Consider the following 20,059-nt stretch of genomic DNA (forward strand, 5'->3'; position numbering starts at 1 on the left):
GTCTTCCTTGGAAAAAGTTTATTCAGGTCTTCTGCTTATTTTTTAATCAAATTGTTTGTTTTTTGATATTGATTTGTGAGAGTTCTTTATACATTTTGGATATTGACCCTTTATCAGACATACAATTTGCAAATATCTTCTCCCATTCAGTAGGTTGCCTTTTTGTTGTACTGATGATTTCCTTCACTGTGTAAAAGCTTTTTAGTTTGGTGGGGGTTTTTTTTTTTCTTTTTTTTTTTTTTGCATTTGTTTACTATTGCTTTTGTTGCCCTTACCTTACAGATCGAAAAAGAATATTGCTGCAATGTCAAAGAGTGTACTGCATGCTTTCGTCTAGTAATTTTATGGTTTCAAGTTTTATATTTAGGTCTTTAATTTATTTTGACTTTATTTTTGTATATGGTGTGAGAAAGGGGTCCAGTTTCATTCTTTTGCATGTAGCTACCCAGTTTTCCCAACACCACTTATAGAAGAGCCTGTCTTTTCCCCCATTGTATATTCTTGCCTCCTTTGATTAACTGATCAGTTAAATATGGGTTAATTTCTGGGCTCTCCATTCTGTTCCATTGATCTATGTGTCTGTTTCTGGGCCAGTGCCATACTTTTTGATTACTATAGCTTTGTAATATAACTTAAAATCAGGGAGTGTGATATCTCCAACTTTCTCTTTCTCAAGATTGTTCTGGCTACTTGGGGTCTTTTTGGGTTCCACACAAACTTTAGGATTATTTGTTCTGGTTCTGTGAAAAATGCCATTGGTATTTTGTTAGAGATTCCATTGAATCTGTAGATTGCTGTGGATAATACATTTTAACAATATTAATTTCCAACCTATGAGCACAGTGTATCTTTCCATTTGTTTGTGTCATCTTCAATTTCTTTCATCAATGCCTTATAGATTTAGAGTACAGACCTTTTATTTCCTTGGTTAAATTTATTCCTAGGTGTTTTATTCTTTTTGATACAATTGTAAATGGTATTGCTTTCTTAATTTCTCTCTGATTGCTTTTTTTTTTAAATTTCTGATTTTATTTACTTGAGCTCTCTTTTTTCTTCATGAGTCTGGCTAAAGGCTTACTAATTCTGTTTATCTTTTCAAAGAACCACCTGTTAGTTTCAGCTGTTGATCTTTTCTTTTTTTTCTTTCTTTCTTTTTTTTTTTTTTTCCTTCTACTAACTTGGGCTTTTTTTGTTCTTCTTTTTCTAGCTCCTTTAGGTGTAATGTTAGATTGTTTGAGATTTTTCTTATTTTCTCTCTTTCTTATATAAACTGAATCACTGGGTAACCAAATAGCAGATGAAGGGTGTTTCTCTTTATACAAGTATTGCAGCTAGCTAGTAAATAAAGAAGGGATGAAATAATTATAGAATATTACAATTTTGCAACATCTAATAAATTATAAAATCTTGAAATCAATTATAAATGGTTGGGACCATCACAGGAGGGAGAGAGAGAGAGAGAGAGAGAGAGACATCCAGACACTTGATAAATTTGGCAACACACAAATTTTAAACTTTAAAACACCATAAAAGTCAAAATACAAACAAGCTGGAAAAAAATATAATATACATATTAGAAAATAAGTTAATTTCTTTAATTTAGAGAACTCTTAAAAATCAGTTTGAAAAAATTAAATATGCCAATAAAAATAGATAAAAACATGAAACATCAGTTCCCAGAAAAATAAATACAAAGACATTTATTTCAGCTTTGTTTATAATAGTCAAGTCTTGGAAATACATGTTCATCAGTGATAAAAAGAAAAAATAAAAAGATGGAGAGGAATACATAAATAAAAATAAAATTAAAAGACATGTCAGCCAATCACAATGTGTGGACATTATTCAAACGATGACTCAAATGAAAATATTTTTTAAAAAGAAATGACATTTATGAAACAATTGGAAATTTGAACATTGACTGAATATTTGATAATAAGGAATTAGTGTTACTTTTTTTCATCCAATAATGTTTATTTCAAAAAGCACTTTTCTTTTAGAAAGTCATACTGAAATATTCATGGATGAAATGACATGATATCTGAAATTTCCTTCAAAATAAATAAGGGAGAGAGAGGTGTAGATGAGCCATGAATGGCTATAAGTTGATAGTCAGTGGAGCTGGGTACTGAGTACATGTATGTTCAGGAAATATTTTGTCTACTTTATTGTATATTCAAATTCTCATAATAAAATGAAGTTTTAATTTTGTAAAAAAAAAGAGCCAAAGAGGAGACAGTATAGCTTGATTTTTAGGAGCACAGGTTTCAGAGTCCAATGCCTAAATTCAAATTTTAGCTCCACGGGGCAATTATCTGAGCAGTTGCTTTCTCAGTTTTCTGATCTGTAAATCTGAAGTGATAATAATACCCACCTCACTGGACTGTCCTGAAAATGACCTTGAATAACACCCTAAATTTGGCAGACAAAATGCCATTGACTATGAGTTCAGAAAATCATGACATGGATGTAATTCTTCCTATTATGTACACTATTAGTTCTAAATTGTTCCCACACCATCCTTATCAGTGTGAATAATCAGAATCCCAGAATAAGAGTGATATTTTGAAAATTCTACACAGAGACTCTAGTTTGCTTGCCACAGGGGTCACGATTCTGCAGACCATTACTCAGGCAGTTTCTTGGGGATGCTCACATGGCAAGAAGCCAACAGCCAGCACCAACTTGCCAATCATGTGAGTGAGCCACCTTGGAAGTGCATCTTCCAGCCCCAGTTAGGGCTTCACATGGCTGCTGCCCCAGTTAACAACTGACTCAACCTCATTAGAAACCCTGAGCCAGAACCACCGAGCCAAGACACTCATGAATTCCTGAATGGCAAAAACAATAAACACTATGAGTGATAATAAAATAAATTAGTGACCATTTAAAGCCACTAAGGTTTGGAGTAATTTGTTACACAGTAATGGATAACTATTAGACATATAAAGATATGTGAACATTAAGATTCACTGGTAAATATAAATTCAGCTGTAAAATGCTACTCCAGTTTGCATAATTCTCAGAAAAAAAAATGTTCTGGAGTGTACTGCAGAGAAGTTCCTTTACAAGATCAGCAGTGGTCATGATTAATATATGGACCAATTAACACAGCAGATTAAGTGTTGGCTCAAAAAAAAAAAAAAAAGAATTTGCCTTCTTGGGCTATATCATCCACTTGTTTGAAAACAAAGTGTGTTTTTGAAAAATAAACATTGATTTGATTAAAAACTATCTAATGTAAAGCATAAGAGGTAATATGGATTGTCAGCAACAAACTGCTCCTGATGGCATGTGTAATTTGGGTTTGTGGTCAATTTATTTTTTTCCTCAATTGATCTTAGTATTCTTGTTGGAACCATCTGTCAATACTATTTCCAAATATGCACTGGAAGTTCCAGTATGGAACTTTGCATGGAGCTATGCAAATAAGGTCAGGGATATTTAGAGCTATAAACTATAATTGACAAAGACATCGGTTGAACAGAAGGTCTTCTATTTGTCAAGTGCTGTGCTAGATGCTTGAAACAGAAAACTCAGTCAAGTGTGAATTTTTAAAAACTCAGAGTCTGAAAACTCTTTTAAGTAATAAAGGCATTGATACAAGGGATTAATCAATTCAAAAAGGATGGGAGAAGAACCAAAATGAAAATCAGGGGTCACAAAGAACTAAGATGACTGAAGAACACAAGGGGCCAGCGAAGAGTTATGTGACTTCCCTGCTGAAGAGAGATTGGAAGTTCAGTTAACACCATCACGATGCCTGTTAGTTTTAGGTTTTTCTCTAGTATAATTATGATATTAAATTTTTTTTTCTTTTTGGTGTTGGGTCTTCGTTGCTGCACGCAGGCTTTCTCTAGTTGTGGTGAGCAGGGGCTACTCTTCGTTGCGGTGCGCAGGCTTCTCATTGCAGTGGCTTCTCTTGTTGCAGAGCACGGGCTTTAGATGTGTAGGCTTCAGTAGTTGTGGTGCACAGGCTTAGTTGCTCTGCAGCATGTGGGACCTTCCTGGACCAGGGCTCGAACCCATGTCCCCTGCATAGGCATGCAGATTCTTATCCACTGTGCCACCAGGGAAGCCCAATACTAATTATTGAGTAAACTCAACTCAATTAACTCTCATTCCATGGGATGGGTCCTATTAGTCTCGGTATTTCCAATAATGATATAAATTGTAATTATAAAACATTTATACAGAAATATGTATGTCACACTATAGTTAACCTTTTAAAACTTAAAAAAAAATTTTTAATTAATTAATTTATCTTTGGCTGCATTGGGTCTTCGTTGCTGTGCGCAGGCTTTCTCTAATTGCAGCGAGAGGGGGCTACTCCTTGTTGAGGTGCGTGGGCTTCTCGTTTTGGTGGCTTCTCTAGTTGTGGAGCACAGGCTCTAGGCATGCAGGCTTCAGTAGCTGTGGCACACGGGCATCAGTAGATGTGGCTCACGGGCTCTAGAGCGCAGGCTCAGTAGTTGTGGCTCACGGGCTTAGCTGCTCTGCGGCATGTGGGATCTTCCCGGACCAGGGCTCGAACCCATGTCCCTTGCATTGGCAGGCGGATTCTTATTTATGTTTTTTTTTATTTTTGGCTGCGTTGGGTTTTCGCTGCTGCATGCAGGCTTTCTGTAGTTGCAGTGAGCGCACAGGCTTCTCATTGCGGTGGCTTCTGTTGTTGTGGAGCATGGGCTCTAGGTACGCAGGCTCAGTAGTTGTGGCTTGCAGCTCTCTAGAGCGCAGGCTCCGTAATTTCGGCGCACAGGCTTAGTTGCTCTGCAGTATGTGAGATCTTCCCGGACCAGGGCTCGAACCGGTGTCTCCTGCATTGGCAGGCAGATTCTTAACCACTGCGCCACCAGGAAAGCCCGGCAGGCGGATTCTTAACCACTGTGCCACCAGGGAAGTCCCTAAACCTTTTGAACTAAAAAAAAATTTTTTTAAGAACTAATTTGGTAAATGTACATACCCTAAACCTACTAATTTCCCTTCTAAGGAGCTGCCTTAAAGAAAAATCTTGCACATTTGCACAAGAAGACGTGTAGAAAATATACTTTCCTGTATTGTTTATAATAGGTAATATTGGAAAGTTTAATGGGATATTAAAATATAATTTCTTTCATTGCTTTTCATTTTAGGGTTTGCCTACTTGTTCTTGCTTGTTTATTTTTCAAATTAGATTCAATTTGTCTAGCTCTAGGGGAAGAGTTCACTGGTATCTTTATTGGTTTTGCCTTAAACATATATTAACTTGAGAGAGTTGACATTTCTATGAGGTTAAGCCATTCCATCCAAGAGCAAAGAATATCTTTCCATTTGTTTAAGTTACCTGGGGTTTTTTTTCTTTCATACAATTTTCAGAGCCATCCCTCTCTTACTCTTAGATCATTGGTGTGGGTGGCATTGAGCCTAATCTGACTGAGGGGAAAGAGTGGGCACACGGCCCAGGTTCTATCCATCAGAGTAAATGTTGGGTTCAGGAATGGATATATGACCTGACCTGGACCAATGAGCATCAGCTGGAGAACCGTTTCTGCCTCTATAAGGAAAGAGAGACAGTCTGCTGGGGTTGCTGAGGTGATAGAACGTAAAGCTTCAGTTGTTTGGAAAGAGTCTAAGAACAAAGCCAACACCAAGAAAAAGACAAGTCAAGGGATGGAATGAGCCAGGCTCCTGACAACAATCCTTGTACACCAGGATCCAGCCTTGCCTGATCGTGTACCTTGGAGTCAATACATTTAGTTTTTTTAAAACAGTTCAAGTTTAATTTTTTTTTTTTTGCGGTACGCGGGCCTCTCACTGTTGTGGCCTCTCCCGTTGCGGAGCACAGGCTCCGGACGCGCAGGCTCAGCAGCCATGGCTCACGGGCCCAGCCACTCCGCAGCACGTGGGATCTTACCGGACTGGGGCACGAACCCGTGTCCCCTGCATCGGCAGGCGGACTCTCAAACACTGTGCCACCAGGGAAGCCCTCAAGTTTAATTTATATTCCATGCAACTGAAAGAAACAACATGACTAATATAATACTTTTAAAAATTATTTTGGAAATCCATGTAGCACATGATTCCATTGTTATCAGATCATTTCTGCCTTCTACCTTGGTCACCCTCATCTAACTTTATCTGGATCAAGGTCTTGAGGCAGAAGAAGGACATAGTGAGAGCAGTCCACACACATCATTTTCTCTGCAAACTTTTTTGTCTCTATAGCTGGACAAGAAGGTCTTTGCTTAGAGACATGCAGTTAAACTTATACTAAAGATTTCAGCTCCGGAAGAAACGGCCTGGCCCTCTACAGCCACGGGACACTGTATCACACGTATAAGACTCCTGATAACAATGAGTCTGACACATTCCTTTTTTCTGAACGTAAAAATCAGCCTTCCGGCTCTCGTTTTACAAAGCGAAGACATGCTTTGTAACTGACTAAACACATAAAGGACAGAAGGTATGAACCTGGAGCTACTGTTTCTAAGTAGTTGAAATACATGAGGCCAAAAGCTACAGGAGATCTTTAATATACCTGTCCCCGGTTCACATATTCCGCTGCTTCTGACTTGCACCACAAAACACAAAGAGCCCAGCAACACAAGAAACCCAGCAAATGTGCAGACGGCATGTCCCAGCAGGGGCCTCAGCCTCTCACAGCATGGGGCTCTGCCTCTCAGCGATGTGAAAAGCCCGTCACAGACACAAGGTTTCCAGCTGATGCTGCAGCCTTCTTACATTGCGGATAAGCAACTTCTCTACTGCTACTTTTTTCCCACGAATTTCACAGACAGTTCACGTGAATTTGGCACAACCTCGTCACCTGAAATTTCCTAAGAAATGACATCTCTACCCCTGGACACATGAAGTAAATGTGTAAATGTATTTGAGGATTTTGCCTTAAACATCATGCTACATATTCTAGTTACACTGTATCTTGGCCATCATAATGTGTTTCTTTTCATACATTCTAGATTATATAACATACACTCTCTAAAAAATTTATCAGAATCTCTAAAACTGTTACTTACTTCCATCCATTCCTCTTAAATTATTAAGGATTTATTATGTACTCAATTTCTTGAATTCTGTACCAGAACTAATTATTTATTCCATTCCTCCTCTTTTGTTTTCCTCCCCTTTCATTTCCCTCCCCTTTTTATTCCCTCCCTCTAGTCCTTCCTTCTTACTGTGAAGTTCCTTCACTAGGCCCTGGATTACTGTTCTATGTGTGTGTGTGTGTGCGTGTGCGTGTGTGTGTGTATGATAGAGTTTAATGAATCTACTATAGGTGCATAATCTGTTAGAAGTATATCAATTTACCCTAAGGTTTTCTTACTGGGGGATTTAGGAATGGTGGAGCAGGTAAATCAAGAGTATATCTGCAGCAGGAAAAAAAAAAAAAAAAAAAGAATTTCCCCAGAAAAACTCACTCTAAGGCGAGAGTCAAGATGCACAATTTAGTGGTAGGAGTGAGGGTGGTGAGTCCCAGAAAAAAGGGCTACAATAAAAGAGTGAGAAAGCAGGTGATGTCACCATCACAGTTGAGTAGGAGACCCCAGCTTCCACCCCCAACAAAAATCAACAATTAGATAGCTATCCACGAACAAAATTAGCTCCGGGAGAGCTCAGAAGTCCACTTAAGAAACTTCAGCAACACAGTGGAAGAAAATTCCTTCTGAGAATAACCACACACACACAAAAGGAAGAAAAAATAGCTTCATTTTCCCTACATCATCCTATCCTCCAGGCTGACATTGCACAGTACCAAGAGGGAACTCTCTGGCTCAAAAGAGTGCCCCTCAACAGGAAAGCGGGAACAAGGTAAGTGACCAACTTCCCCAGACTTTCAGGATGCTTCATGAAAGACCCTCTTCAGTCTCGTCCTATCTAGAGACTAACAAAGCTGAGACATGTAGAGATGGCTAGAAACAAGGAAGAAGAGAAGAGGCTAACAGGATCAGACATGCAGTGGGAACCATGAAGTGGGGGAACCATGAAGTGGGGGGAGCCATGCAGAGCAGATTCCCAGTGACTGGTTCTGCAGAGGACCCCAGCAGCTTTCACTGCTAAAGAAACCAAGGCAACACAGCTGCCGCAGGCCCCCTACAGATCTCACCACTGAGGTTTCCCCCCAAAGATTTTTCCATTTGCAGACACCAGCTCTCTCCTTGCTCTCTCTCCAACCCTTCCCTCCCCTTTCCCCAACAAACATGGGATCCATACTGGTAGCCAGCGCTGGCCTCTGCTACTGTGTGAGTGTGAGACACCAGCCTAGACGCTAGCAGCTGGCCCCCAGAACTGTATGTGCTTTGAGGACTACCCCCTCCAGCTGTGCACCTGCAAGACCCTGGCCAAATTCCTGTCACCAGTTTCCAGTGCCATGCACATGCCCATAGGGAGACACTGAAGCCACAGGAGTACACACTGACAGCCAGGGTCTCCAAAGCTTACTGTGGGCCCAGACCTGACACAGTCTCCTGTCACTGGCCTGCACTGCTGGCTCACCTGTAGCTAACCCCTCCAGCTGTACACCTGTTTGCCCCTGGCCCAACTCCCATCACTGGCCTTCACTACCGTATGCATACCTGTGGGGATACCTACAGCCATACGAGTGCACGCTGGCAGCCAGGGCCTCCACAGCTACTAGCATGCCCACAGTTGGCCCCAGCACTTACTGCTGGCCCCGGCCGCAACCACTATGTATATGTCTGTATCCAGCCCCTGCCACTATACAGGCACCTGAAGTCAGCCTCCATGGTCAAGTGTATGCACACCACCAGTGCTGACCACCACTGATGCCCTGTTCTGGTGACTGGAGGCCCTGCTAAAGACCCAAACAGGCCTTACAGCCACTGCAGAACTCCTTCAGTGCTTGCCGAGGACCACACAGTTGTCAATGCCATGGACCTCAGCAGCCTAAGCCAACAAGACATTATACCTCCCAGAGCCAGAATCACCACAAGCCCCCACATTTGGTGACCTATACCACTAGACCCCAGTTTTCAGCATGCTACAACATGCACCCACCCTGAGGTGAAGTACTTTCCAGACCAAAGTTAGTCTATAACGTCTGAAAGAGGTGACTGCTTCTTCAAATGTGCAGATACCTATGCAAGGCTACAGGCATCATGAAGAATTAGGGAAACATGACACCACCACAGGAACAGTTAACTTACAGTAACTGACCTCCCAAAAATGGAGATATATTAATTTCCTGATAAAAGATTAAAAATAATTGCTATAAACATGTTCAGAGAGCTATAAATGAACAGAGATAAACAATTTAACAATTATCCATTTGAAATTTTCCAGTCAGAGAAGGAAAGAGGAAAAAGAATGAACAGGAACGAAGAGAGTCTATGGGATCTATGGAACACAATAAAGAGAAACAATCTGTGCATTACTGGCATGCCAGTGGGAGAAGAGAGAGAGAAAGGGACAGAAAGCTACTTAAAGAAATAATGGCTGAGAATTTCACAAAACTGGGGAGAGATTTGGACATACAAGTTCATGAAGCTCATAAATTTAAACCCAAAATGATTTCCTCTAAGAAACATTATAATAAAACTGTCTAAAATAAAAGACAAAGAGAGAACCTTGAAAGCAGCAAGAGAAAATAAGCTTGTTACTTACCAGAGAACCCCTATAAGTTTATGGGCAAATTTCTCAGCAGAAACCCTACAGGTCAGAAGAGTGAAATGATATATTCAAAGTTCTAAAAGAAAAAAAAATTCCAACCAAAAACACTTTTCCCAGCAAACATTGTTCTTCAGAATGAGAGATAAAGACTCCCAAACAAAAGCTGAGGGAGTTCATCACACTAGACGTACCTTACAAGAAATGTTGAAAGGAGTTCTGTAAGTTGTAATGAAAGGATGCTAATTAATAACATGAATACATATGAACATATAAAACACACTGGTAATGGTAAGTACATAGCAAATTCAGAATACTTCAATACTGTAATATGGAGGTATGTTAATCACTTTAGTATGAAGGTGAAAGGACAGAAATATTAAAAATAGCTTTAGCTACAATAATTTCTCAATGGATACACAACAGAAGAACATGTAAATTGTGACATCAAAAACATAAAAGTTGAGGAGGGAGTAAAAGGGTAGAATTTTTTAGTACAACTGAAGTTGCAATCAGCTTTAAATAGATTGTTATACCTGTAAGAGGTTTCATGTAAACCTCAGGGTAACTGCAAAACAAAAACCTTTAGTCAATATGAACAAGATAAAGAAAAGGGAATCAAAGTATACCACTGTGGAAAATTATCAATTCACATTGGAAGACAGCAGGAGAGGAAGAAAGGTACAAAATAATTAAAAACCAGTCAGAAAAAAATTAACAAGATGTCATTAGCAAGTCCTTACCTATCAATAATTACTTTAAATGTAAACTAAATTAAATTCTTTAATCAGAAGGCATGGAGTGGCTGAACGGATTAAAAAATAAACAAAACAAACAAACAAAAAAACCCCAAACTATCTGCTGCCCACAAGAGACTCATTTCAGCACTTCAGCTTTAAGGACACACATAGGCTCAAAGTGAAGGGATGGAAAAAGATTTTCCATGCAAATAGAAAGCAAAAGAGAGTAAGTATAGCAAAAGCTATACTTAGATAAAACAGACTTTAAGTCAAAAACTGTAACAACAGACAAGAAGGTCATTATATAATGATAAATGGGTTAATTTATCAAATATTTATAACAATAAATTATATAAATATATGTAACCAATATCAGATTACCTAAATATATTAAGCAAATATGTAAAATATCTGAAGGGAATAATGGAAAACAATACAATAAGAGTAGGGGACTCCAATACCTCACTTTCAAACAATGGATACATCATCCAGACAGAAAATCAATAAGAAGCATTGGACTTGAACTATACTTTAAACCAAATGAACCTAACAGACATATACAGAATATTCCATCCAACAGCAGCAGAATACACATTCTTCTCAAGCACACACTGAACATTCTGCAGGACAGATCATGTATTAGGTCACAAAACAAACCTTAGCAAACTTAAAAAGATTAACATCATACTGAATATATTTTCTTAGCAAACTTAAAAAGATTAACATCATAATGAATACATTTTCTGACCACAATGGTATGAAAGTAAAAATCAATAATAAAAGAAACACTGAAAAATTTCACAAATATGTGGAAATTAAACAACACACTCCTAAACAACGAATGGGTCAAAGAAGAAATCAAAGGGGAAATGAAAAATATCTTGAAACAAATGAAAATGGACACATAATATATCGAAACTTATAGGACACAGCAAAAGCGGGTTTAGGTAGGAAGATTATAGCAATAAATGCCTACATTAAAAAAAAATAAAGATCTCAAATAAACAACCTAAATTTACACCTTAAGGAACTAGAAAAAGAAGAACAAAGTAAGTGCAAAATTAGCAAAAGAAAGGAGATAACAAATATCAGAGCAGAAATAAATGAAATAGAAAACAAATAGAAAAGGTCAACAAAACTAAAAGTTGATTTTTTGAAAAGATAAACAAAATTAACAAAACTTTAGCTAGAGTAACCAAGAAAAAAAGGAGACTCAAAATAATAATATTATAAATGAAAGAGGAGACCTTAAAACTGATAGCACAGAAATACAAAGTATTGTGAGACTACTATGAATAAGTTAAGTATACACCAGAAAACTGGACAAGCTAGAAGAAATGGATCAATTCCTAGAAACATCCAACCTACCAAGACTGAATCATGAAGAAATAGGAACTCTGAGCAGACCAGTAATGAGCAAGGAGATTGAATCAGTAATCAAAAACCTCCCAAGAAAGGAAAGCCCAGGACCAAATGGCTTTATGAATGAATTCTACCAAACATTTAAAGAAGAATTAATACCAATCTTTATCAAACTCTTCCCAAAAAATGAAGAGGAGGGAATGCTTCCAAACTCATTTTATAAGGCCAGCATTACCCTAATAATAAAGCCAGATAAGAAAATGAAAGGAAAAGAAAAGTACAGGCCAATATCCCTGATAAATATAGAAGCCAAAATTATCAACAAAATATTAGCAAACCTAATTCAATAACCCATTAAAATGATCATACACCAGGTCAAGTGGATTCATTCCTGGGATGTAAGAATGGTTCAACATATGTAAACCAATACATGTGGTATATCACATTTATAAAATGAAAGATAAATATCGTGATCATTTCAATAGATACAAAAAAAGTATTCAACAAAATTCAATACCCTTTCATAATAAAAAAAAAAATCTCAACAAAATGTGTATAAAAGTAACATACCTCAACATAATAGAGGCCACATATGACAAGCACAACTAACATCATACTCAATGGTGAATGGTTGAAAGCTTCCCTTCTAAGATCAGGAACATGACAAGAATGTACACTACCACCACTCCTATTCAACATAGTACTAGAAGTCCTAGCCAGAGAAATTAAGCAAGAAAAAGAAATAAAAGGCATCCAAATCAGAAAGGAAAAAAGTAAAATTGTGTGTTTGCTGATGACATAATACTGTATATAGAAAATACTAAAGATACCACCAAAAAGCTGTTAGAACTAATAAATGAGTTCAGTAAAGTTTCAAGATACAAAATCAACATACAATAATCAGTTTTATTTCTATACACTAACAATAAACTACCTGAAAAATAAATAAATAAATTTCATTCACAACAGCATCAAAAACAATAAAATACTTAGGAATAAATTTAACTAAGGAAGTAAAAGATCTACACACCAAAAACTATAAGAAATTGTGAAAGAAATTGAAGAAGACACAAATAAATGGAAAGATATCCATGTCCATGGATTAGAAGAGTTAACACTGTTAAAATGTCCATACTACCCAAAGAAATCTACAGATTCACTGCAATCCTATCAGAATTTCAAAGGCATTTTTCACAGAAATAGAAAAAAAATCCTAAAATTTGTATGATATCACAAAAGACCCTGAATAGTCAAAGCAATATTGAGAAAGAAGAACAAACTTAGAGGCATTACATTTCCTGATTTCAAACTATATTACAAAGCTATAGTAATCAAAACAATATGGTACTGGCATAAAAACCGATACATCAACCAATCTAACAGAATTGAGAGCCTGGAGATAAACTCATGTACATACAGTCAACTAATATTTGAAAAAGTAGTCACGAATACTCAATGGGGAAAGGACAGTGTCTTCAATAAATGGTATTGGGAAAACTAGATATTCACATTCAAAAGAATGAAGTTGGACCCCTACCTTACTCCTTTCACAAAAATTAATTTCAAATAGATTAAGGACTTAAGCACAAGACCTGAAACATAAAACCCTTAGAAGAAAATAAAGGGAAAAAACTCCTTGACATTAGTTTTGACAAGTATTTTTTGGATATGACACCAAACAACAAAAGCAAATATCAACAAGTGGGACTACATCATACTAGAAAGCTTCTGCACAGCAAAAGAAACAGTTGACAAAATGAAAAGGCAACCTATGGAATGGGAGAAAATATTTACAAACTGTATATATGATAAGGGGTTAATATCCAAAATATCTATAGAATGCGTATAACTCAAAAGCAAAATAATAATAATCCAATTAAAAATGGGCAAAGGACCTGAATAGATATTTTTCCAAAGAAAACTTCCAAATGGCCAACAGGTACATGAAAAATGTTCAATACCACTAATCATCAGGGGAATGCAAATGAAATCCAGAACGAGATATCACTTCATATGTGTTAGAAAGACTATTATCAAAAAGACAAGATACAAGGGTTGGTGAGGACTCAGAGAAAAGAAAACACCTGTGCACTGTTGGTGGCAATGTAAATTGGTATAGGCACCATGGAAAACAGTATGGCGGTTCCTGAAAAAATTAAAAATAGAACTACCATATGATCCACCAGTCCTACATTTGGTTACATAGCCAAAGAAAATGAAATCACTGTCTCAGAGAGCTATCTGCACTCCCATGTTTATTGCAATATTATTCACAATAGCCAAGACATGGAAATATTATTCAGCTGTAAAAAAGAAGGAAATCCTACCATTTGCAACAACATGGATGGACCTTGAGGGCATTATGCTAAGTGAAATAAGTCGACAGAGAAAGAAAAATACTGTATGATCTCACTTATGTGTGGAATCGTATAAAGCCAAATTCATAGAAGTAGAGAGTAGAGAACTGTAGTTCTCAGGGGCTGGGGGGTGAGGGAAATGAGGAGATATTGGTCAAAGGATACAAACCTCTAGTTATGAGAGGAATAATGCATAGCATGGTAACCACAGTTAACAATACCGTATTTTATAGTTGAGAGGTTTTATGCAAGTAGATTTTAAATGTTCTCACAACAACAACAACAAAATGGTAATTATATGAGGTGAAAGATGTGTTGACAAACCTTATTGTGACTAACCTTATGTATCTCCACAATATATACATCTATCAAATCATCACAGTATACACCTTAAACTCACACAATGTGTCAATTATATCTCAATAAAACTGGGTTGGGGGGAAAAAGTAAGAAATGCTAAAACAGACAGAAGTTCAAGACAGCAGAGTGATTAGCATTGAATCCATTAGCCTCTGCAGCATCAGAACATGGCCCCCTCAAGGTATATTATGCATATGCTCTCACAGTCCTGGCTGCCTTGAGCCAGACTTAGGGACAGACCCAGAGGCCTCACTACCACCTCTGGCAGTGCCCAATACTAGGTACTAAGACAATGGAGGCATCAACAAGGAAAAGTGACCGTCACTGATGGACATCAGTGGACAGTCCCATAGGCATTGATGTTTGGGCTCCCATAGCAGCAGGAACTATCACCATCCCCAGGGCCTAGAGTGAACTCTTTCCCAGTACTCATCGTCAGAAGCTGAGAAGGGCCAAACTGTGACTCTATTACAAGTCGTTATTATCCCAGCGTCTACCACAATACCTGACACAGAGGAGGCATACGCTGAATATTTATGGAATGGATGCGAGAATAAATGGATGAGCAATGAATGAATGAACAAACGAGAAAATATTGAAGTCACTGGATACACATTTTCAACTATGGGAATAAGCTTCAAAGACTGTCTTTAAAAATGTATGAAGGGAATGTTTGTGAACAGTTAAAACTCCAATCAAGGTGGCGGAGAGCAGTCTCAACGAGGCAGAACTGTAATTGGTTGTAAGTAGAACCCTAATCAAGTATATCAGACTCATGTTTGAAAGAAAAACCACACGAATAGAAGATGATCAGCCACCTGAGCAGAGAAAAAAACAGGATCCCAGAGGAAGAAAATGTTTACAAATAACTATGCAAGTGTTACCTAGAGGAAAAGGAATTCTGACTGAACACTAACATTTTGAACTTCTTGGTAACGGTACCCCAATCTGTTCCAGCTGGGGGATACTTCTTGAATCAAATCCCTCCTAATATTTGGATTCCTTGCTCACCAATCTTCTAACAATCCAGGAATTTTCATTTCTTGACAGTTATAATGCTTCCTAAAACTTGACAAATTTATGCACAGGAGACAAGCCTCTGAGAGCCGGGTTAATGGCACTCTCTTGGGGTGCTGGAAAAATGAGATTTCTGAGCCCCAGAGCTGAGGACTAGCTATGCCCTGATGGTAGTGAAACTCCCAGAGTGAAGGCCACAAGCTGTGGAAAGTGGTTGGTGGCTGGCTGGTCTTCTAGAAGTCACTTCTCTTCTTTGCCCAGTGCCCTTGCCAATATCACCTGTTCCCCCAAGAGAGTCAGAGGAGGACAGTAGGAAAATGGTGAATGCCACATAGCAACCAGTGGTTTGTAATAAACATAAAAAAAACACCCTGGAGTTCCCAAAAAAGGTGTAAAGAATTTTTAAATCTCTGGATTTTTCTACAAAGAAAATAGAAGCAGAACCAAAGAAAATCCATTTTGTGTCTGTCACTATGACGCTGTACTTTGTTGGGCCAGTGTCTCTGGGAAACTTTGTTTACACCATATTTATCCCAAATCTAATAAAATTCAAAGTCATTTAGTATTTGCTTCTGTGCATCTCACCAAGTCGCCAATTACTTCCAAATTACCAAGTTCATCTTGTTCATTGATTATCTTGGTACCTCTGAAACATTTGACATTGTAGATCACCAGCTCTTAATGGAAACTTTTTCTATTAGGCACAATGATGGGGCAACATGCTGCCTCTCACCCTATCTCTTCAGTGGCTCCTTCACTAATTGCAATTTTTCCTCCTTACACCTACTGGAGTTTGAGTCTTCAGACCTCTACTCTCTATCTTTACTCCTACCGAGTCCTGACCCATTCTGACTACTCTAACCACGCTCAACCAATATTTATTTATTGAGCAGCTCCTGTGTGATATGCTATCTTCTTCGTAATTGTGACTCAAGCCCAGCCCAGACTGGTGTCTGGAACATTAGATGCATGCCTCTAGCAGAACTTCCGGACGTTTATGTGTTGATGGCCTACCTTCACCTCCAACAAAGCACAGCATTGGATATGCAAATCAAAATAGCTTAAATATAAATTAAAATAATTTGCTCAAGCCCAGGTGTAGAGTGAGTTTCAGGATTCTGGCTTCTTTTTTCTGTCTCAGTTCTGCCCTCTTCCATGGGTTGAATTAATGCTCAGGCAGGCTATTGGCATTAGCACCATCTTCTTAGAAACCTCCACGCCATGAGAGCCAAGCGGAGGAAGAAGCAGATGTGCAGGCTGAAGCCCAAAAGAAAAAAGAAAGATGAGTTAGAGGTCCAAGTAAACCACTACCTTGAACACCCATAGAGGCCACAAGAGCAGAAATATGGAAGGCAGGTGGCCAGGCACAATGGTACAAGTTGTTAGATTGCATGCTTGGAACTTGTTTCAATGGATCTAGAACTTCCATAGCCATCTTGTTGCCACAGTCCCCGCTGAGAGGACCACTTTGCACACACCAAAACAAACTCTCTTGGTTCTGTGACATTCTGGACTAGTTGTATTCTCAGGTCTGGCTGAGTGTAACACGTGTACAATAGATCATCTCTTCTGCTGCCTTAAAAAAAATCCTCAGGTGGACTTTCTCATTGTAACGAGTGGTTGCCGCAGTTCCAGGACTCAAATGTACATCTCAGATTACAGGAGAAGAGAGCCTCTCTTCCACAGCCGCTGAAGAGAAGCTAATGGCTTTATCCTGACTGATGAATTGGGGTCAACATCTACCTATGGTCAACATCTATGGTCACTGTGGCCAGAGAAATGCTTTGAGCTGTTGGTTTAGGTCACAGCTCCAGGCTCTTTCCTGAATCAGTTACTGCGGCAAGGGGATGTGATTATCATGACTAGTTTAAGCCAAGCAGTGCCTTTCTCTGGAGAGCTAGAATTGTGTCAGCCCCACCAAAAGTATGGCTGCCAACTAATGGAAGAAGGGTGGAATGGATGCCAGAGAGGCAACCAATAGTTTTAGCTACATCTTGTCTATTTGGAGCCCATAGAAAAAGAATTCTGTATAATCAAGTTTCCATACAGCTAAGGATTTACTTCATTCCTTATACATATTAACCGGCTTGAAGGACATAGTTCAGAAGTGTATTCTTTATATCTTCTACTATTAACAGAAGTATACCGAATATAAATTAACCATTTAATGAGGATTTGAGGTCATCATGCTGAAAATTTATTATTGTACCAATTACAGTACAGAGACTGACCCCAGGAATTACTGAGCTGTGCATGGCTATGGCCCATGAAATGATCCAGAACACTATGAGCTTTAACAAATTGTATCTACTTTTTATGACTTTTCTTTCTCTTCCCTCTCTTTAGATTGCTACTTCTAATCTACAGTGGAATAATGAAGGTTTTTAAATTGAGTATAAATTAAAAGTAAAAAGAAATTGCCTAGGTGGAAATACGCCAGAATGCAAACCATGGTTGCCTCTGGGAAGGGGTGTTAACTTGTTTTTATTCATCTTTGTTTCCTCATGATTGTTTTCTATAATGATTAAGAGTAACTTTTATGATCTCACACACACAAACACACACACACACACACACACACACACACCCCATACACACACACATGCAAAACTAAACAAAGTAAATAGGATTTGGGTGGTGCCTTAAAATTCCCCAAGTGGAAAAATGTCCCAGCTATTAATTCTTCCAGCCTGTGGCAGATCTTCTTGCAGATTTAAGCCCTTGTTGTTGATTCCCTGTTGCCTGGTGTTTTCTGGGTCAGGGAGTATATATGCTTGAAGAGAAGAGATCATAGAAATGTCAAAACATACCAGGGGGAAGGTCAGCTACCTACTTACCGTGAGGCTTTGACCTGGTAGCTCTCCACCAGGCAGACACTGGCCCTCAGCCTTACAGATAGGGAAACCCAGTTTTGCCTGTGCTTCAGGGTTGCGCAGTTCATGAGGATGATGACTTAACTGTGGAAACTCATGGTTGACATGTGTGCTTCTTACCCAGAATATCAATTTAATGACAGACAATGAAAAAGAACCTGCTACTCAAAAGGCATTTTTCTCCCAGCATAGAAACCATATGGGGAGCCAAATTATATTTAGGTTGATTTGGTGAGCATAAAATTAGAACAAATTATTAAGTGTCATAAGGTTAAAATAGCCTGGTACATCCATCCATCAACAGGCTGGGTCATATCTGCCAATCACACCAGACTGCCTAAGGCCTCAGACCATTCCAAACAATGCTTTTTGGACACTTCCAAACTTTATCTTCATGGCTCACCATTTTATTTATTTCATTACCAAATAACCCCCTTTCTAATGAGTAATTCTTTCTTTGGATGAGTTAATACAGTCACAGGCTATGGATAAAGATTATTGCTCTTAAAGTTGCTTTTCATACTTCTCTTTACATATAGCTCTGGGAGAGCAGTTTTCAACTGCCAGGGCCACCTCATGGTTACCTCCTACTCTACATACTGTGTTCAACTTCTAAGAGAACTGAAATCCAAATCGAAAAGAGTACAAATAAATATAAAACCAAACTAATTACCTTACCCACAGCACATCCACCAAACCAAATCAGTTCCCCACACTAACTTATCTTTTTAAAAAATTAATGATAAAGCTCATCTTTGACTCTTCTTGAGGTGGCCAAGTCTTATTTTCTCCTCCTTCTCAATGCCTCCCCCATCCATTGTTTGCTTTCCATTCCCACTGCCCCACTTTTTTTTTTTTTTTTTTTTTTTTGCGGTACGCGGGCCTCTCACTGTTGTGGCCTCCCCCGTTGCAGGGCACAGGCTCCGGACGCGCAGGCTCAGTGGCCATGGCTCACGGGCCCAGCGGACTCTCAACCACTGCGCCACCAGGGAAGCCCTCACTGCGCCACTTTTTAAAAAAAATCTCAACCTGAATTACTGTGAGTCCAGTAATTTCTTTCCTTGCCTCCTGTTTCCTCTCTTCTCTCATCTGCATATCATTGGCCTATTAATCTTCTAGAAACTTTCTCAGAATATTTAAGGACCCTCATTACACAAAGAGTGAAGTGCGAATGCTCTGGACCAGTGCTCAAAGTTCTCCCAAGTTTGGTCTTTATGTTCTGTTTGGCTTTGCTTTCTGTGACCCCTCAACAGGACCCTGCATTTCAGCTTTGTATATTCACTACGGCCAAATGAAAAAGTTAAATACAGACAATACTTATGTTTTGTAATGCAAACCTACCAGGAAGAAGTCTTAGAAATTAACACCAATAGATACAGTTTGCAGATTTTCATTTTAACAAATCATTCAACTTTTAAAAAAAAATTCCCTGTATTTACCTTCACAGACACATACATACTTTCATAGAACCATGGCTAGTTACCAGGTAATCAACGAGTATCGACAGCTGCAGTCATGCTTTTGAAGGAAACCTAAACCTGTCCAATGTAGGTCTTAATCCAATGACAGCTTCAGACAAGCATCGCATAACTCATATTGACTTGTGACCTACCATCATTCAGAAATATCTTGGAACATAAATGTCTCTGGCATTTAATGTGATAGAAACTCTGCTTATTTCTTATGCAGGATGTGACCTTGAGGGACATAATATGATCTGTTGGGTGTA

General features: G+C 38.5%; 1 protein-coding gene across 12 annotated transcripts in view; it reads right to left on the reverse strand.

The window, feature by feature from the left end:
• Positions 1-20,059, reverse strand: part of NABP1 (nucleic acid binding protein 1) — a 60,898-nt gene that overhangs the window by 17,064 nt on the left and 23,775 nt on the right. For 6 of the 12 annotated variants that reach the window (XM_089916552.1, XM_089916553.1, XM_022567286.3 and 3 more), the window contains one exon: positions 178-20,059. This exon is cut by the window's right edge and continues 16,629 nt beyond it. The exons of 2 other annotated variants lie outside the window; for them this stretch is intronic. The gene's annotated coding sequence lies outside the window, so the exon portion shown is untranslated. Of the gene's footprint in view, positions 1-177 lie in introns of those variants that run through there. 4 more of the 12 variants (XR_016394072.1, XR_016394073.1, XR_016394078.1 and 1 more) reach the window with 3 other exon arrangements.

This window comes from Delphinapterus leucas, chromosome 8 (assembly GCF_059928025.1).
Source record: "Delphinapterus leucas isolate spDelLeu-1000000601 "Yukka" chromosome 8, BTC_Dleu_Yukka2, whole genome shotgun sequence".
Taxonomy (NCBI): Eukaryota; Metazoa; Chordata; class Mammalia; order Artiodactyla; family Monodontidae; genus Delphinapterus; species Delphinapterus leucas.